The 13,576-nt window shown below is 47.2% G+C and overlaps 1 protein-coding gene across 2 annotated transcripts in view; it reads right to left on the minus strand.

The window, feature by feature from the left end:
* Positions 1–13,576, minus strand: part of LOC121572161 (neuroligin-2) — a 129,268-nt gene that overhangs the window by 21,911 nt on the left and 93,781 nt on the right. The gene's annotated exons all lie outside the window — the stretch shown is intronic.

Genomic DNA, 13,576 nt, shown 5'->3' on the forward strand with positions numbered 1-13,576 from the left:
GACATTAAAAACTGTAATACATTATGTTTCACCAAGTCGTGGCTCAACGACGACATGGACAACATACAGCTAGCGGGCTATACGCTACATCGGCCCTCAAAACCTCAAAACGTTCTACAGCTGCACCATTGAGAGCATCTTGACTTGTTGCATCACTGCTTGGTATGGCAACAGCACCGCCCTCAATCGCATGGCACTACAGAGGGTGGTGCTGAGTATCTTATGATAAGCTGTAGACCACACTATTTACCAAGAGAGTTTTCATCTATATTTTTCATAGCTGTCAATTTACCACCACAAACCAATGCTGGCATTAAGATTGCCCTGAATGAGCTGTATAAGGCCATAAGTGAACAGGAAAATGCTCATCCAGAGGCAGCGCTCCTAGTGGCCGGGGACTTTAATGCAGGGAAACTTAAATCAGTTCTACCTCATTTCTACCAGCATGTTAAATGTGCAACCAGAGGAAAAAAACTCTAGACCACCTTTACTCCACACACAGAGACGCATTCAAAGCTCTCCCTCGCCCTCCATTTGGCAAATCTGACCATAACTCTATCCTCCTGATTCCTGCTTATAAGCAAAAACTAAAGCAGGAAGCACCAGTGAATCGGTTAATAAAAAAGTGGTCAGATGACACAGATGCTAAGCTACAGGACTGTTTTGCTAGCACAGACTGGAACATGTTCCGGGATTCTTCAGATAGCATTGAGGAGTACACCACATCAGTCACTGGCTTCGTCAATAAGTGCATCGATGACATCGTCCCCACAGTGACCGTACGTACATACCCCAACCAGAAGCCATGGATTACAGGCAACATCCGCACTGAGCTAAAGGGTAGAGCTGCCGCTTTCAAGGAGCAGGACTCTAACCCGGACGCTTATAAGAAATCCCGCTATGCCCTCCGACGAACCATCAAACAGGCAAAGAGTCAGTACAGGACTAAGATTGAATCGTACTACACCGGCTCTGACGCTCGTCGGATGTGGCAGGGCTTGAAAACTATTACAGACTACAAAGGGAAGCACAGCCGCGAGCTGCCCAGCGACACAAGACTTCCAGACGAGCTAAACCACTTCTATGCTCGCTTTGAGGCAAGCAACACTGAAGCATGCATGAGAGCACCAGCTGTTCCAGATGACTATGTGATCATGCTCTCCATAGCCAATGTGAGTAAGACATTTAAGCAGGTCAACATTCACAAGGCCGCAGGGCCAGACAGATTACCAGGACGTGTACTCCGAGCATGTGCTGACCAACTGGCAAGTGTCTTCACTGACATTTTCAACATGTCCCTGACTGAGTCTGTAATACCAACATGTTTCAAGCAGACCACCATAGTCCCCATGCCCAAGGACACTAAGATAACCTGCCTAAATGACTACCGACCCGTAGCACTGACGTCTGTAGCCATGAAGTGCTTTGAAAGGCTGGTCATGGCTCACATCAACACCATTATCCCAGAAACCCTAGACCCACTCCAATTTGCATACCGCTCCAACAGATCCACAGATGATGCAATCTCTATTGCACTCCACACTGCCCTTTCCCACCTGGACAAGAGGAACACCTACGTGAGAATGCTATTCATTGACTACAGCTCAGCATTCAACACCATAGTGCCCTCAAAGCTCATCACTAAGCTAAGGATCCTGGGACTAAACACCTCCCTCTGCAACTGGATCCTGTACTTCCTGACGGGCCGCCCCCAGGTGGTAAGGGTAGGTAACAACACATCTGCCACACTGATCCTCAACACGGGGGCCCCTCAGGGGTGCGTGCTCAGTCCCCTCCTGTACTCGTAACCTCCCGAGTGGCGCAGTGGTCTAAGGCACTGCATCGCAGTGCTAGCTGTGCCACTAGAGATTCTGGTTCGAATCCAGGCTCTGTCGTAGCCGGCCGTGACCGGGAGACCCATGGGGCGGCGCACAATTGGCCCAGCGTCGTCTAGGGTAGGGAGGGAATGGCCGGCATGGATGTAGCTCAGTTGGTAGAGCATGACATTTGCAACGCCAGGGTTGTGGGTTCGATTCCCACGGGGGTATGAAAAAAAATAATGTATGCACTCACTAACTGTAAGTCGCTCTGGATAAGAGCGTCTGCTAAATGACTAAAATGTAAAATGTACTCCCTGTTCACCCATGACTGCATGGCCAGGCACGATTCCAACACCATCATTAAGTTTGCCGACGACACAACAGTGGTAGGCCTGATTACCGACAATGATGAGACAGCCTATAGGGAGGAGGTCAGAGACCTGGCCGTGTGGTGCCAGGATAACAACCTCTCCCTCAACGTGACCAAGACAAAGGAGATGATTGTGGACTACAGGAAAAAAAAAAGAGGACTGAGCACGCCCCCATTCTCATCGACAGGGCTGTAGTGGAACAGGTTGAGAGCTTCAAGTTCCTTGGTGTCCATATCACCAACGAACTATCATGGTCCAAACACATCAAGACAGTCGTGAAGAGGGCACGACAAAGCCTATTCCCCCTCAGGAGACTGAAAAGATTTGGCATGGGTCCTCAGATCCTCAAAGAATTCTACAGCTGCACCATCGAAAGCATCCTGACTGGTTGCATCACCACCTGGTATGGCAACTGCTCGGCCTCCGACCGCAAGGCACTACAGAGGGTAGTGCGTACGGCCCAGTACATCACTGGGGCCAAGCTTCCTGCCATCCAGGAGCTCTATACCAGGCGGTATGCATTGTTGGTTAAGGGCTGTAAGTAAGCATTTCACTGTAATGTTTACACCTGTTGTATTCGGCGTGTGTCGCCAATAACATTTGATTTGATTTGATTTGAATACCCTATTTACAGGGGTAAGGTGACTAGGCAACAGGATATATGATAAACAGAGTAGCAGCAGCTTGTATGTGAGTGGGTGTGCGTGTGTGTAGAGTCAGTATAAACGTATGTGCATATTATATGTGTATGAGCAGATTATGGAGTGAGTTTGTGTGTGAGTGTGCATAGAGACAGTGCAAAAATAAAAGGTAAATAAAGATACAAGGTTAACTCAGATAGTCCTTGTAGCTATTTTGTTAGCTATTCATTAGTATTATTGTTTGGGGATAGAAGCTGTTCAAGAGCCTGTTGGTGACAGACTTGATGCACCGGTAGCGCTTGCCGTGCGGAAGCAGAGAGAATAGTCTATGGCTTGGGTGGTTGGAGTCTTTAACGATTTACCGGGCCTTTCTTTCACACCGCCTGATATAGAGGTCCTGGATGGCAGGGAGCCCGGCCCCAGTGATGTACTGGGCTGTCAGCACCACCCTCTGTAGTGCCATGCGATTGAGGGCGGTGCTGTTGCCATACCAAGCAGGGATGCAGCAAGTCAAGATGCTCTCAATGGTGCAGCTGTAGAACGTTTTGAGGTTTTGAGGGCCCATGCCAAACCTTTTCAACTTCTTGAGGGGGAAGAGGAGCTGTCGCGCCTTGCGTGTGTGTGTGTGTTTGGAACATTTTAAGTCTTTAGTGATTTGGACACAGAGGAACTTAAAGCTCTCGATCTGCTTCACTGCAGCCCGGTCGATGTGGATGGGGATGTGCTTGGTCCTACTGACGTTGAGGGAGAGGTTGTTGTTCCGGCCCCACACTGCCAGGTCACTGACCTCCTCCCTGTAGGCTGACTCATCGTCGCCGGTGATCAGGCCTACCACCATCGTGTCATCAGCAAACTTGATGATGGTGTTGGAGTCGTGCGTGGCCACGCAGTCGTGGGTGAACAGGGAATACAGGAAGGGACTAAGCACACACCCATGTGGGGCCCCTGTGTTGAGGGTCAGCGTGGAGGAGGTGATGTTGCCTACCCTCACCACCTGGAGTCAGCCCGTCAGGAAGTCCAGGGTCCAGTTGCAGAGGGAGGTGTTCAGACCCAGAGTCCTAAGCTTGGTGACGAGCTTGGAGCAGACAATGCTGTTGAACGCTGAGCTGTAGTCAATGAACAGCATTCTCACATAGCTATTCCTCTTATCTAGGTGGGTGAGGGCAGTGTAGAGAGCAATTGAGATTGCATTTGAGATAGTCTCCTGAGTGGCGCAGTGGTCTAAGGCACTGCATCGCAGTGCTAGCTGTGCCACTAGAGATCCTGGTTCGTATCCAGGCTCTGTCGCAGCCGGCCGCGACCGGGAGACTCATGGGCAGCGCACAATTGGCCTAGCGTTGTCCAGGGTAGGGGAGGGAATGGCCAGCAGGGATGTAGCTCAGTTGATAGAGCATGGTGTTTGCAACGCCAGGGTTGTGGGTTCAATTCCCATGGGGGACCAGTATAAAAAAAAATATATATATATATATGTATTCACTAACTGTAAGTCGCTCTGGATAAGAGTTTCTGCTAAATGACTAAAATGTAAATGTAAATCATCTATGGATCTGTTGGGGCGGTATGCAAATTGGAGTCTAGGGTCTAGGGCGTCTGGGATGGTGGAGTTAATGTGTGCCATAACCAGCCTCTCTAAGCACTTCATGATTACAGAAGAGAGTGCTACAGGGCGGTAGTTATTGTGGCATGAAGCCGTAGAGTTCTTGGGAACAGGAATGATGGTGGTCATCTTAAAACATGTGGGGATTACAGACTGGGACAAGGAAAGGTTGAATATTACTGTGAATATGCGTGCCAGCTGTTCTGCGCATGCTCTGAGAACGGGCCCTGGAATACTGTCGTGCCCCGCGGCCTTGCAGGTGTTGACCTGATTAAAGGCCTTTCTCACACCAGCCTCAGAGAGCGAGATCTACCAATCTTCTGGGTCGGTGGCGGCCCTCAAACCCGGAACGATGTTGTTGTTGTCAAAGCGTGCATAAAATGCATTGAGTTGGTCTGGTAGAGTGGCATCGTTGGTTCTTCCTTTGTGATCCGTAATGGACTGTAGCCCCTGACACATGCGGCGGGTGTCGGAGCCTGTGTAATTCCCTCACGACGCCAGGACAGCGGAGTCACTCACCACCTTCCGGAGACATTTGAAACCCCACCTCTTTAAGGAATACCTGGGATAGGATAAAGTAATCCTTCTACCCTTTTGATTGGGGAAGCAGCGAGACATTCAGACTCTAAGTCTAAATTGAATAATTGGCCAGTCTGTGGCCATCCCTCTTCTGTCCTCTCCCTCCATTCCTCCCTCCTTTGTTTTCGGAACTATTCTAATATTCTATTCTAATACAATCATTGTTAGTATTTCTTGGCTGTCTTTGCAATTATTCCGGCGCACCATGTGAGGTTCTAAATTATTCAGATTTTGTGTTTCACTTGCTGTCACCCCGGGCGAGACCCTCAGCAGGGTGGGTGTGTGTATATGTGAAGTGTGTGTGTGTGTTTGTAGTGTGTGTGTTTGTGTGTAGAGGGGGGATACAGATAAGGATCCCCCCTCTCCACTCAGAACAGCAGCAATCTATTCCCCGAAAAACAACAGTTAGGATTTGAACAAACAGACAAAAAGAGAGGAATCATGGTGGGCGCCAAAGGCAGGCTTCCGCCTCTCTCCTTCCCCTTTTCTCTCTTACTTTATCCGATTTTTCTCTTCTTCCGCTCTCTCTTTCTTTCTTTATATCGACCCACTCTCCCACACTTCCCTTTCTCTTTAAAAGTATTTCCTCGGTCTGTTTCTTTATCAGTTTGTACTTTTACTCTTTCATTAACCCCGCCCCCTCTCTCGTTGGCACCCTAATGGCACTGGTCTTAAACTGCATCTGGCTTGTGAAGTCTTGGACGTTCAGTGGTCGCTACCTGCCTTCCATGGGCATGTCTCTGTGCTCTTTCATGGTAGATCTGGACTGGGTGTGTGTGTGTGTGTGTGTGTGTGTGTGTGTGTGTGTGTGTGTATCTTAATGCTGTGTGGATACATGGTATCTTAAGACTGGCGTGTGCATTTGGTGTCTCTATTAGAATGATGCTCAGCAACATATGGCTGTGTGTGTTAACAGTATGTGCTAGTGAGACAGAAACCAGGCCAGCTCCCAGCTGAGTTTGACTGTGTGTCTGATAGCTGTCTGCAGCTCTCTGTCTGCAGCACTCCCCCTAGCTATCATATCGTGTGTGTGTGCCTCTTTGTTCCTTAATGTGCACAAATATGCGTATGCTATCATAAGCATGAATTCTTTATGTGTGTGTGTGGTATATCTCAGCATGTTTGTAATGAGGATTGATTGCACTCAGCTTTCATCAGGGTGATTCCAACTGTGCCACAGGGACATGGGAGGCGAGTCACACACACTCCCACACACACTGTCACACACACACTCCACTCCGACAGAGAGAGGGAGGGGGGAGAAAGAGAATGCGAAAGGGTGTGAGAAAGGAGAAGGAAAGGAGACTGTCCGTCAACGGAGAGTAACTGAGAGAGGTGTGTGTGTAGTCATCCGCAGAGAGTGTCTCACCTCTGCTTTACAATAGTTTTTATAGAGTGATGGCGTGTGTCCATCGATTACACTTTGTTGCCTTGTGAACACTTTTACAGGCCTGAGGAACAATACCTCACTGTGGAGAAGTCTGATCACACACACTGATTCAAAGCTGTGTGTTCTCAAAATGGCTGCTACTCTCCCTCCTGTTTCCTTCTCCTCTCCTTTAGCATGATCCCTCTCTCTCTGTCCTCTCCCACAGTCCCTCCCTCCTCCTCTACCTCTTTCTTCTTATTATGGATCTTCTTGTTCCCTCACTCCCCCACCTCTTCTCTATCCCAGTCCCTGGGGGTCTCCAACATGTTCAAGTGTGTGTGTTCACGTGTGATTGTGTGTGTGGAGTGCATGTGTGTATATGCAGGGGGTGATTTGGGGTGCTAGGGGGCATGTATGGTCAGGGAACATACATGTGATGTCACAGATGGGCCAGTGTGAACTGCAGCAGGATATCGCGGCCAGCGGCGGGCATCAAAGCCAAACATGAATGAGGAGAATAAATCATTGAAATTAAAGAAAGAGGTGATGAGGGGGAGAAAAAATAAAATATGAAAAAGAGACCAATTAAGTGCAATCTGCCGTCCATCCCGCTCCTCCACCCCTTGCTCAGGAACAGCTGTGCGCCGATTTAAAAAACGAAATGAAAAACTAAACTAAAATACCCTGCGTTTCCCTGCCAAAGAATGGTGTTCTACTGAAGAACGTCCCACAGAAAGCTGCACCACGCATATTGACAGACTGAATGGTGTGTGTGTGTGTGTGTGACAATCCCACATCATACCCTTCATAAACGTAGAATACGCTAGATACTGAGCAACGCCACATCTTGATCACAGGGAAACTACACAGATTAATTCTATTCAGATTAATTCTATATTGAACTTTATTCAATTATATTGGACTCATCTGTTAACTTGTGTTGTGGCCCTCTCTCTGGTTTTGAAACTATCGTTATGATGTGAGGATGATGTCGTTAGGATGTCAATCAAACTCAACCAGCCCTCCACCACTCAAGACTCACACACTAACCACACACTGAAGTCACGACATTCACCGTATCACACACACACACAAACAAACACATAACCTCTCCAAGCTCAGAGAGAAATCAATGTCTTGCAATGTTAATCTCAAACACACACAAAAATCTCCCTTTTTTTCTCCGTCAATCTAATTAAAATATGCAAATGACATGATAAAACGCATTTAATCTCAATGATGACAGTGGCAGTTATGCAGAGCTCAGTGAATATTTGAATAGTATTTGTCAGATAAGGCCCATTGGCATCGATAGCGGTGCAGTGAGGAGTGGTGACGATAGGAAACGAATGACAAAGGGAATTGTTGGCTTATCTAATTTCTACACACACACATCTAACTTCTGGATGAATGCCTCCTCGCACCACTGTGTTCCATAGCTCTCTACTGCAGTCTACTGACGAGAGGCACTTCACATACATGAATTACACACACCGAGGAATGTGCATGCTTGTGTGCATTTAACATGCATATCTGTTCTAATGCCAGTTTACATACGGGCTAGTGTGAGTGGGCAAATTGTCATTCCGACTCATTTCTCTGCACCACTCTCTCTTATCACTTTCTCTTTCTTCACCACTCTCTCTCTCTTTCTTCATCCCTCCCTCTATCTCTCTCTCTCCCTTCTGTTAGTTGAGTAGACCGAAAAAAGGGTACGGTTGGGGTACGGTATGTTCCCTGGGGTACACAAAGATCAAAATACACAATGTACCTTCAGAGGTACACATTTAATCTCACATGGTACTGTTCACTACCTTTTAGGGTACACGTGTGGATAAAGAGTATAATGGTACAATTTTTGTACCCAATATTTTGAATATAAAAGTACAATCATTGGAGGCATGGCTTAGTCAGGGCGTGGCTTTCAGTTAGTTATTTTGGCCACCTGTGAGTGGAAGTGTTGCACCAGTTTAAATAGTATACGGTTATGTTAATGGGGTGGCAGGTGGCTTAGTGGTTAAGAGCGTTGTGCCAGTAACCGAAAGGTCGCTGGTTCTAATCCCCGAGCCGACTAGGTGAAAAATCTGTCGATGTGCCCTTGAGCAAGGCACTTAACCCTAATTGCTCCTGTAAGTCGCTCTGGATAAGAGCGTCTGCTAAATGACGTAAATGTAATGTTAATTAAAGTTTGAGCATGTCCACTGCCAGTTCTGAAATCTTTAAAGGCTTACATAAGAGCATGTGACAATAAAGAGCTGTAATTAATATTGTAGCGATCTTAAAACAACACTGAGTGACCTAGTTAAGGGGAACGGACCTATTGGCGTAATGGTTAAGATGTTGGCTTGAAAGTAGCTGGAGTCACGGTCGGGGCCACCCCTTGAATTCGCTACATTGGTGTCAGAAGTGGGATGGCGGAGAGGCGTGTACACATGAGGCTCTTGGTATAGAGAAGAGGTACATTTTTGCCACTTAAAAAGGAACAAATGGCTTTGTCACTGTGGTGGTACCCTAAAAATGCTAATCTGTACATTTTGGCTCTTGTAAGGTACGAACTGCAAGGGTACAATTACATACTTATAACTAATTGTACAATGGATGTACCTTACAGGGTACCACTACAGTGACAGCGTTTGTACCCATTTAAGTACAATTCGGTACATATTTTGCTGAGAGTGTAGGTGTCTTTGTGAGGGACAGGATGTACAGTGTATGTATGTATCTCCGGGACGACACACCATGCTGTACAGTACAGTACTCTGACAGATTACCCCCAGCCTAGTGGGAGCTGACAGCAGCACTCTAGTCATTTCTTTTTATGTCTATCTCTCTTTCTCTCTTTCTCTCTGTATCTCCCTCTTCTCTCCCCCCCTTCTCTCTCACATTCGCTCTCTCCGGGCAATTCTGCTAATATATTTTGTCTTCCTGCTATCACCTTCTCACAGTGCAACAATGTTAGAGTTACCTTAGCCAAACCTGGAGTTATCTTAGAGAGGCCTGCTGCTCCCTATTTGGCAGGTGCAGGGCAGTGGTCTAGTGTTGGAGTTATCTTAGAGAGGCCTGCTGCTCCCTATTTGGCAGGTGCAGGGCAGTGCCACCGTCTGTCTGCTGGGTTGATTAATAAGTAGCGGCAGCGTAGTAACAGAGTGGGCGGGCCAAAACGCTGGCGTGCCCACGACACACTGATTAATGCCACACACACACACACACACACAGGTGGACTGCAGAACTGCGGGGCTTATTACACAAGTATACACACACACACACACATCCAGCAGCGTCAGCTGTGACAGAGTGTTGTGAGTGATGGCTCATCAGTGCAACCTTATCCACTCCACGCTCTCTTAAACTCGAGCATTGAGGCATCACAAAACACTTCCTGTTAATTCCTGTTGCCTGACAAATACACAGCCAGACGGCCAGACGGACGGACGGACGGACAAGGTAGGAACAAGCTGTTTTGGAGGGAGACGAAACACAATCAATGTAATTTAATGTTTCTCACAGTTAGGGCCCTTGTTGGTTCAGGTCTATGAGATTTTACTGTGGAGATCTACAGCAAGAGGCTATGATATGCTTGCCAACAATGTAATGTTCATATGGTGCTGTCTTGGTGAATGCTGTGTGTGTGTGTGTCTTACTGAGGTATTAGGCTGCAGGTGTGAGCTGGGGCAGGTATGCCTTATCACTGTGTTTGCTAAGCGACTTACAGGGATAGATAAGGAGAGAGCAGAGTGGTTTCCAATACATACACCCACAGGGTCCTATAATCTTTTTTTGTTTACAAATTCAGTTTTCTCAGTTTTGTTTGTCCAGGTTTCCGTTTTTTTGTTTTTGTTTTTAACTACAAAATGGGATGTTCTAAGTTCACAACAATGCTTAAACCACATCAGGAGACCACTTTATAGGAAAAATCAAATACACTTTTGGTGTAGCAGCAAGAGACTGTTGTTTGGTTAGCGATGTTTCTGTAGTGCTCATGTGATTGCAGAGTTTGCTAAACAAATGGCCACTGGATTGATTGATGCAAATAATCATGATATCATTCTGCCAGGTAGGCATAGGCTGCTTTGTAGTTAGCATTTAATTGAGAACGTTTTTGGGAAAGCCTTCACATCTCTACAAGATGACCGTTATCATTAGCATCATTGCTAACGGCTACACAAAGTGTAGACATACACGGACACCACACACACGAATGAATGTTCTAATAAGTTCAATACATTTAGTTGATTTCTTCTAAGTTCAATACATTTTTGAATATTGTTGAATTCCGTTTTAATGTCTGGATTCCGTCCGCGTTCTCCGCAAAGCGGATTTTATAGGGCACCCACACACACGCACACACACACACACGTGTAGCTGGGTTGAATTCTGATACAGGCTGCGGTGCTGGGGCTCCTACCCAGATTCCTTTGCGGCTGGGGAGCAGCTCACCTCTATCTGCTACTGGGGCCACGGCCGCACTCCTCTGTTACCTGGCAACCAGCCAAAGCTACCGACTCGACTACCGTATTACTGGAGATGAAGTGGAGACACTGTGTCTGTCTTTCTGTCTGTCTGTCTGTCTGTCTACCTGCCTGTCTGTCTGCCTGTCGGTCTGTCTGTTGGTCTGTCTGTTGGTCTGTCTGTTGGTCCGTCGGTCTGTCATCTCGCCTGTTACAATCAATTTGTGACTTCCTCCACAGCTCTCTCTGGTTCTATCTCTCTTTTTATCTCTGTCTACCTGTCTGTCCATCTTTCTGTCCATCTTTCTTACTCTTCCTTGCGGTCTTTATTCCATGATCACTCTAGCATTCCAGTTCTTCTCCTCCCTCCCCTCATCCCTCTCTCCTAATCACTTTTATTTTTTGATGAAGCATGGTCTACTGGTCTCCCTCATTATCTCTAATTTCCACCTTCTCTCTCTTCCTCCTCTCTATCTCTCTCCCTCCCTCCCCATCCCTCCATCTGTCAGCTCCTTTCATATTATAATCTTTCTTATCATCTATGAAGGGAGTGTGTCTGCGGAGGGTATTAACCCTTCACAGTGCCAGGGCCCTGTCTTGGCCACACTTCACACACTCATTACCCCCCCCACACACACACCACTGTAAAGTTCTGTTAGTGAGCCTACCGCTACCCCTCCCTCCTCACATCCCTGCCAAGCTGCCCGCAGAGGAGAAGTGTAAAAATGTAGTTTTTAGATGTTTAGATGAGGTGGGGTGAATATGTAAGTGGGCGTACTGTACTGCATGTGGGTTTCAGAGGGGGTTGGTTGTCTGTGTGTTTCTGCTTATTTGCATTGTGTATAATTTTCAGGATTTCTGGTATTTGTCCCATTTATTTGATTTAGGGAAACACCCTCCCTCCCTTTTTCTATCTCTTCCCCTCCCCGCTCCCTCTTTTTCTCCATCTCACTCTCTTTCTCCCATCTTATCTCACTTCTACTCCCTTCTCTCACTTCTCACCCTCCCTCTCTCTCTCCATGGCTTCCCATACCTGTGGGCATTGTTCAGATGGAGCTCTGTGTTCTACACGGAGTGTGTGTGTGTGTGTGTGTAGCTGTTAGCACTGAGGGCTGTAGTTTGTCAGCTAGGCGGCTCCTCTATGAATATTCAACAAGCGTTGTTAAGGCCAGGCAACTGAGAGGGAACTGGCAGAAAGAGAGATGGGTGGAGAGAGAGAGAGAGATGGATGGATGGATGGATGGAGAGGGGTTGAAGAAGGAATGAGCGAGTGGGAGTCGGGGAATGAGAAAAATTGAAAGAAAAAGAAAGGAGAAGAGAGGGAATGAGAAAGAGAGTGAAAATTATAGAGACGGAATGAACAATTGAGAAAGAGAAAGCGGAATAAAGAGAGACATTGTCTGTGTGGACGGGAGCTAAAGCTATTAGCCCAATGTCCTTTTAGAACTGAGAGAGAGAGAGAGAGAGAGAGAGAGAGAGAGAGAGAGAGAGAGAGAGAGAGAGAGAGAGAGAGAGAGAGAGAGAGAGAGAGAGAGAGAGAGAGAGAGAATGAGAGAGAGAATGAGAGAGAGAGAATGAGAGAGAGTCAGAGAGAGAGAGAGAATGAGAGAGAGACAGAGAGAGAGAGAAAGAGAGAGAGAGAGAATGAGAGAGAGAATGAGAGAGACAGAGAGAGAAAGAGAGAGAGAGAAAGAGTGAGAGAGAGAGAGAGAGAGAGAGAGAGAGAGAGAGAGAGAGAGAGAGAGAGAGAGAGACGGGGGGAGGGTGGGAGGGGAGGGCATTAGTGTGGTGTCCCCGGGCCAGGCCTGACACTGAGGAACTGACCCTATGTCTAAAGCTCCGGCCCATGATGGATGACCAGGGGCCTGTGGTGTGTGTGTGTGCATGGCTCCCTGCTCTGAAAATCAATCATGTGCTCCGCTAGCCAATCACACAGCCCTCCAGCCAATCACAGACGCTGTAGTACAGGTAGGGCCCTGCGGCTGTAGGACAGTGGGATGTGTGGTGCCATTTAAAGTTTGACAGTGTTTTCCACTAGCGCCGGCTATACAGCCGATTACGCACTCATTTTCAGCCGGGTACTTTTTCCACTTAAATTAACAAGGCTACTTTTCAATTTGCTAGTCAGAAAAAAGTCTGCCGAGCCCTCTCCCGCTAGAATGAACGATATGCATCTTCTAGCGATCTATTGATAGGACAGGCGCCTGTCAGTCACAAAGTGAGCGATGACAGGGAAACACAGCTAGTTTGACAGTGTGCTGTCTGTCCCGCCTCTCTGTACCTGGTGTGTGAGTTGTGTGCGCTGTGATTGCAGTCAAATTTCTTTACAATGAGGGAGAGAGCATGAATTTGCACGTCCAATATAATGTGAGTGAATTTGCACATCCCATATAATGTGGTAACGATGAGTCGAAATCCACTTGGCCTATTGTTTTCTGGCACATTAATTTACTATTTTGCATGCTGGGTCCGACATTAACGATGGCCCACTAGCCCAGGGCCAGTAAAAACATGTGTTGGGCCAGTGGAGCTTGTCAGTCACAGTAAGTTTTCAGCGCATTTTTCCATTCCAGTTCAACATTTACCTGCTCTGTCATAGTCTACCATTGAAAACCATTGAAGACTACACTCATAAATGTCATGCTATTTGTATTTCAGCAATATGACTGGCCGTTCATTCAAGCACCAGCACGCTCCTGCGAGTCATAATGTCTCGAGCAGTACATGAGTTGATGGCCGTGTTCGAGAGCA

This window comes from Coregonus clupeaformis, chromosome 16 (assembly GCF_020615455.1).
Source record: "Coregonus clupeaformis isolate EN_2021a chromosome 16, ASM2061545v1, whole genome shotgun sequence".
Taxonomy (NCBI): Eukaryota; Metazoa; Chordata; class Actinopteri; order Salmoniformes; family Salmonidae; genus Coregonus; species Coregonus clupeaformis.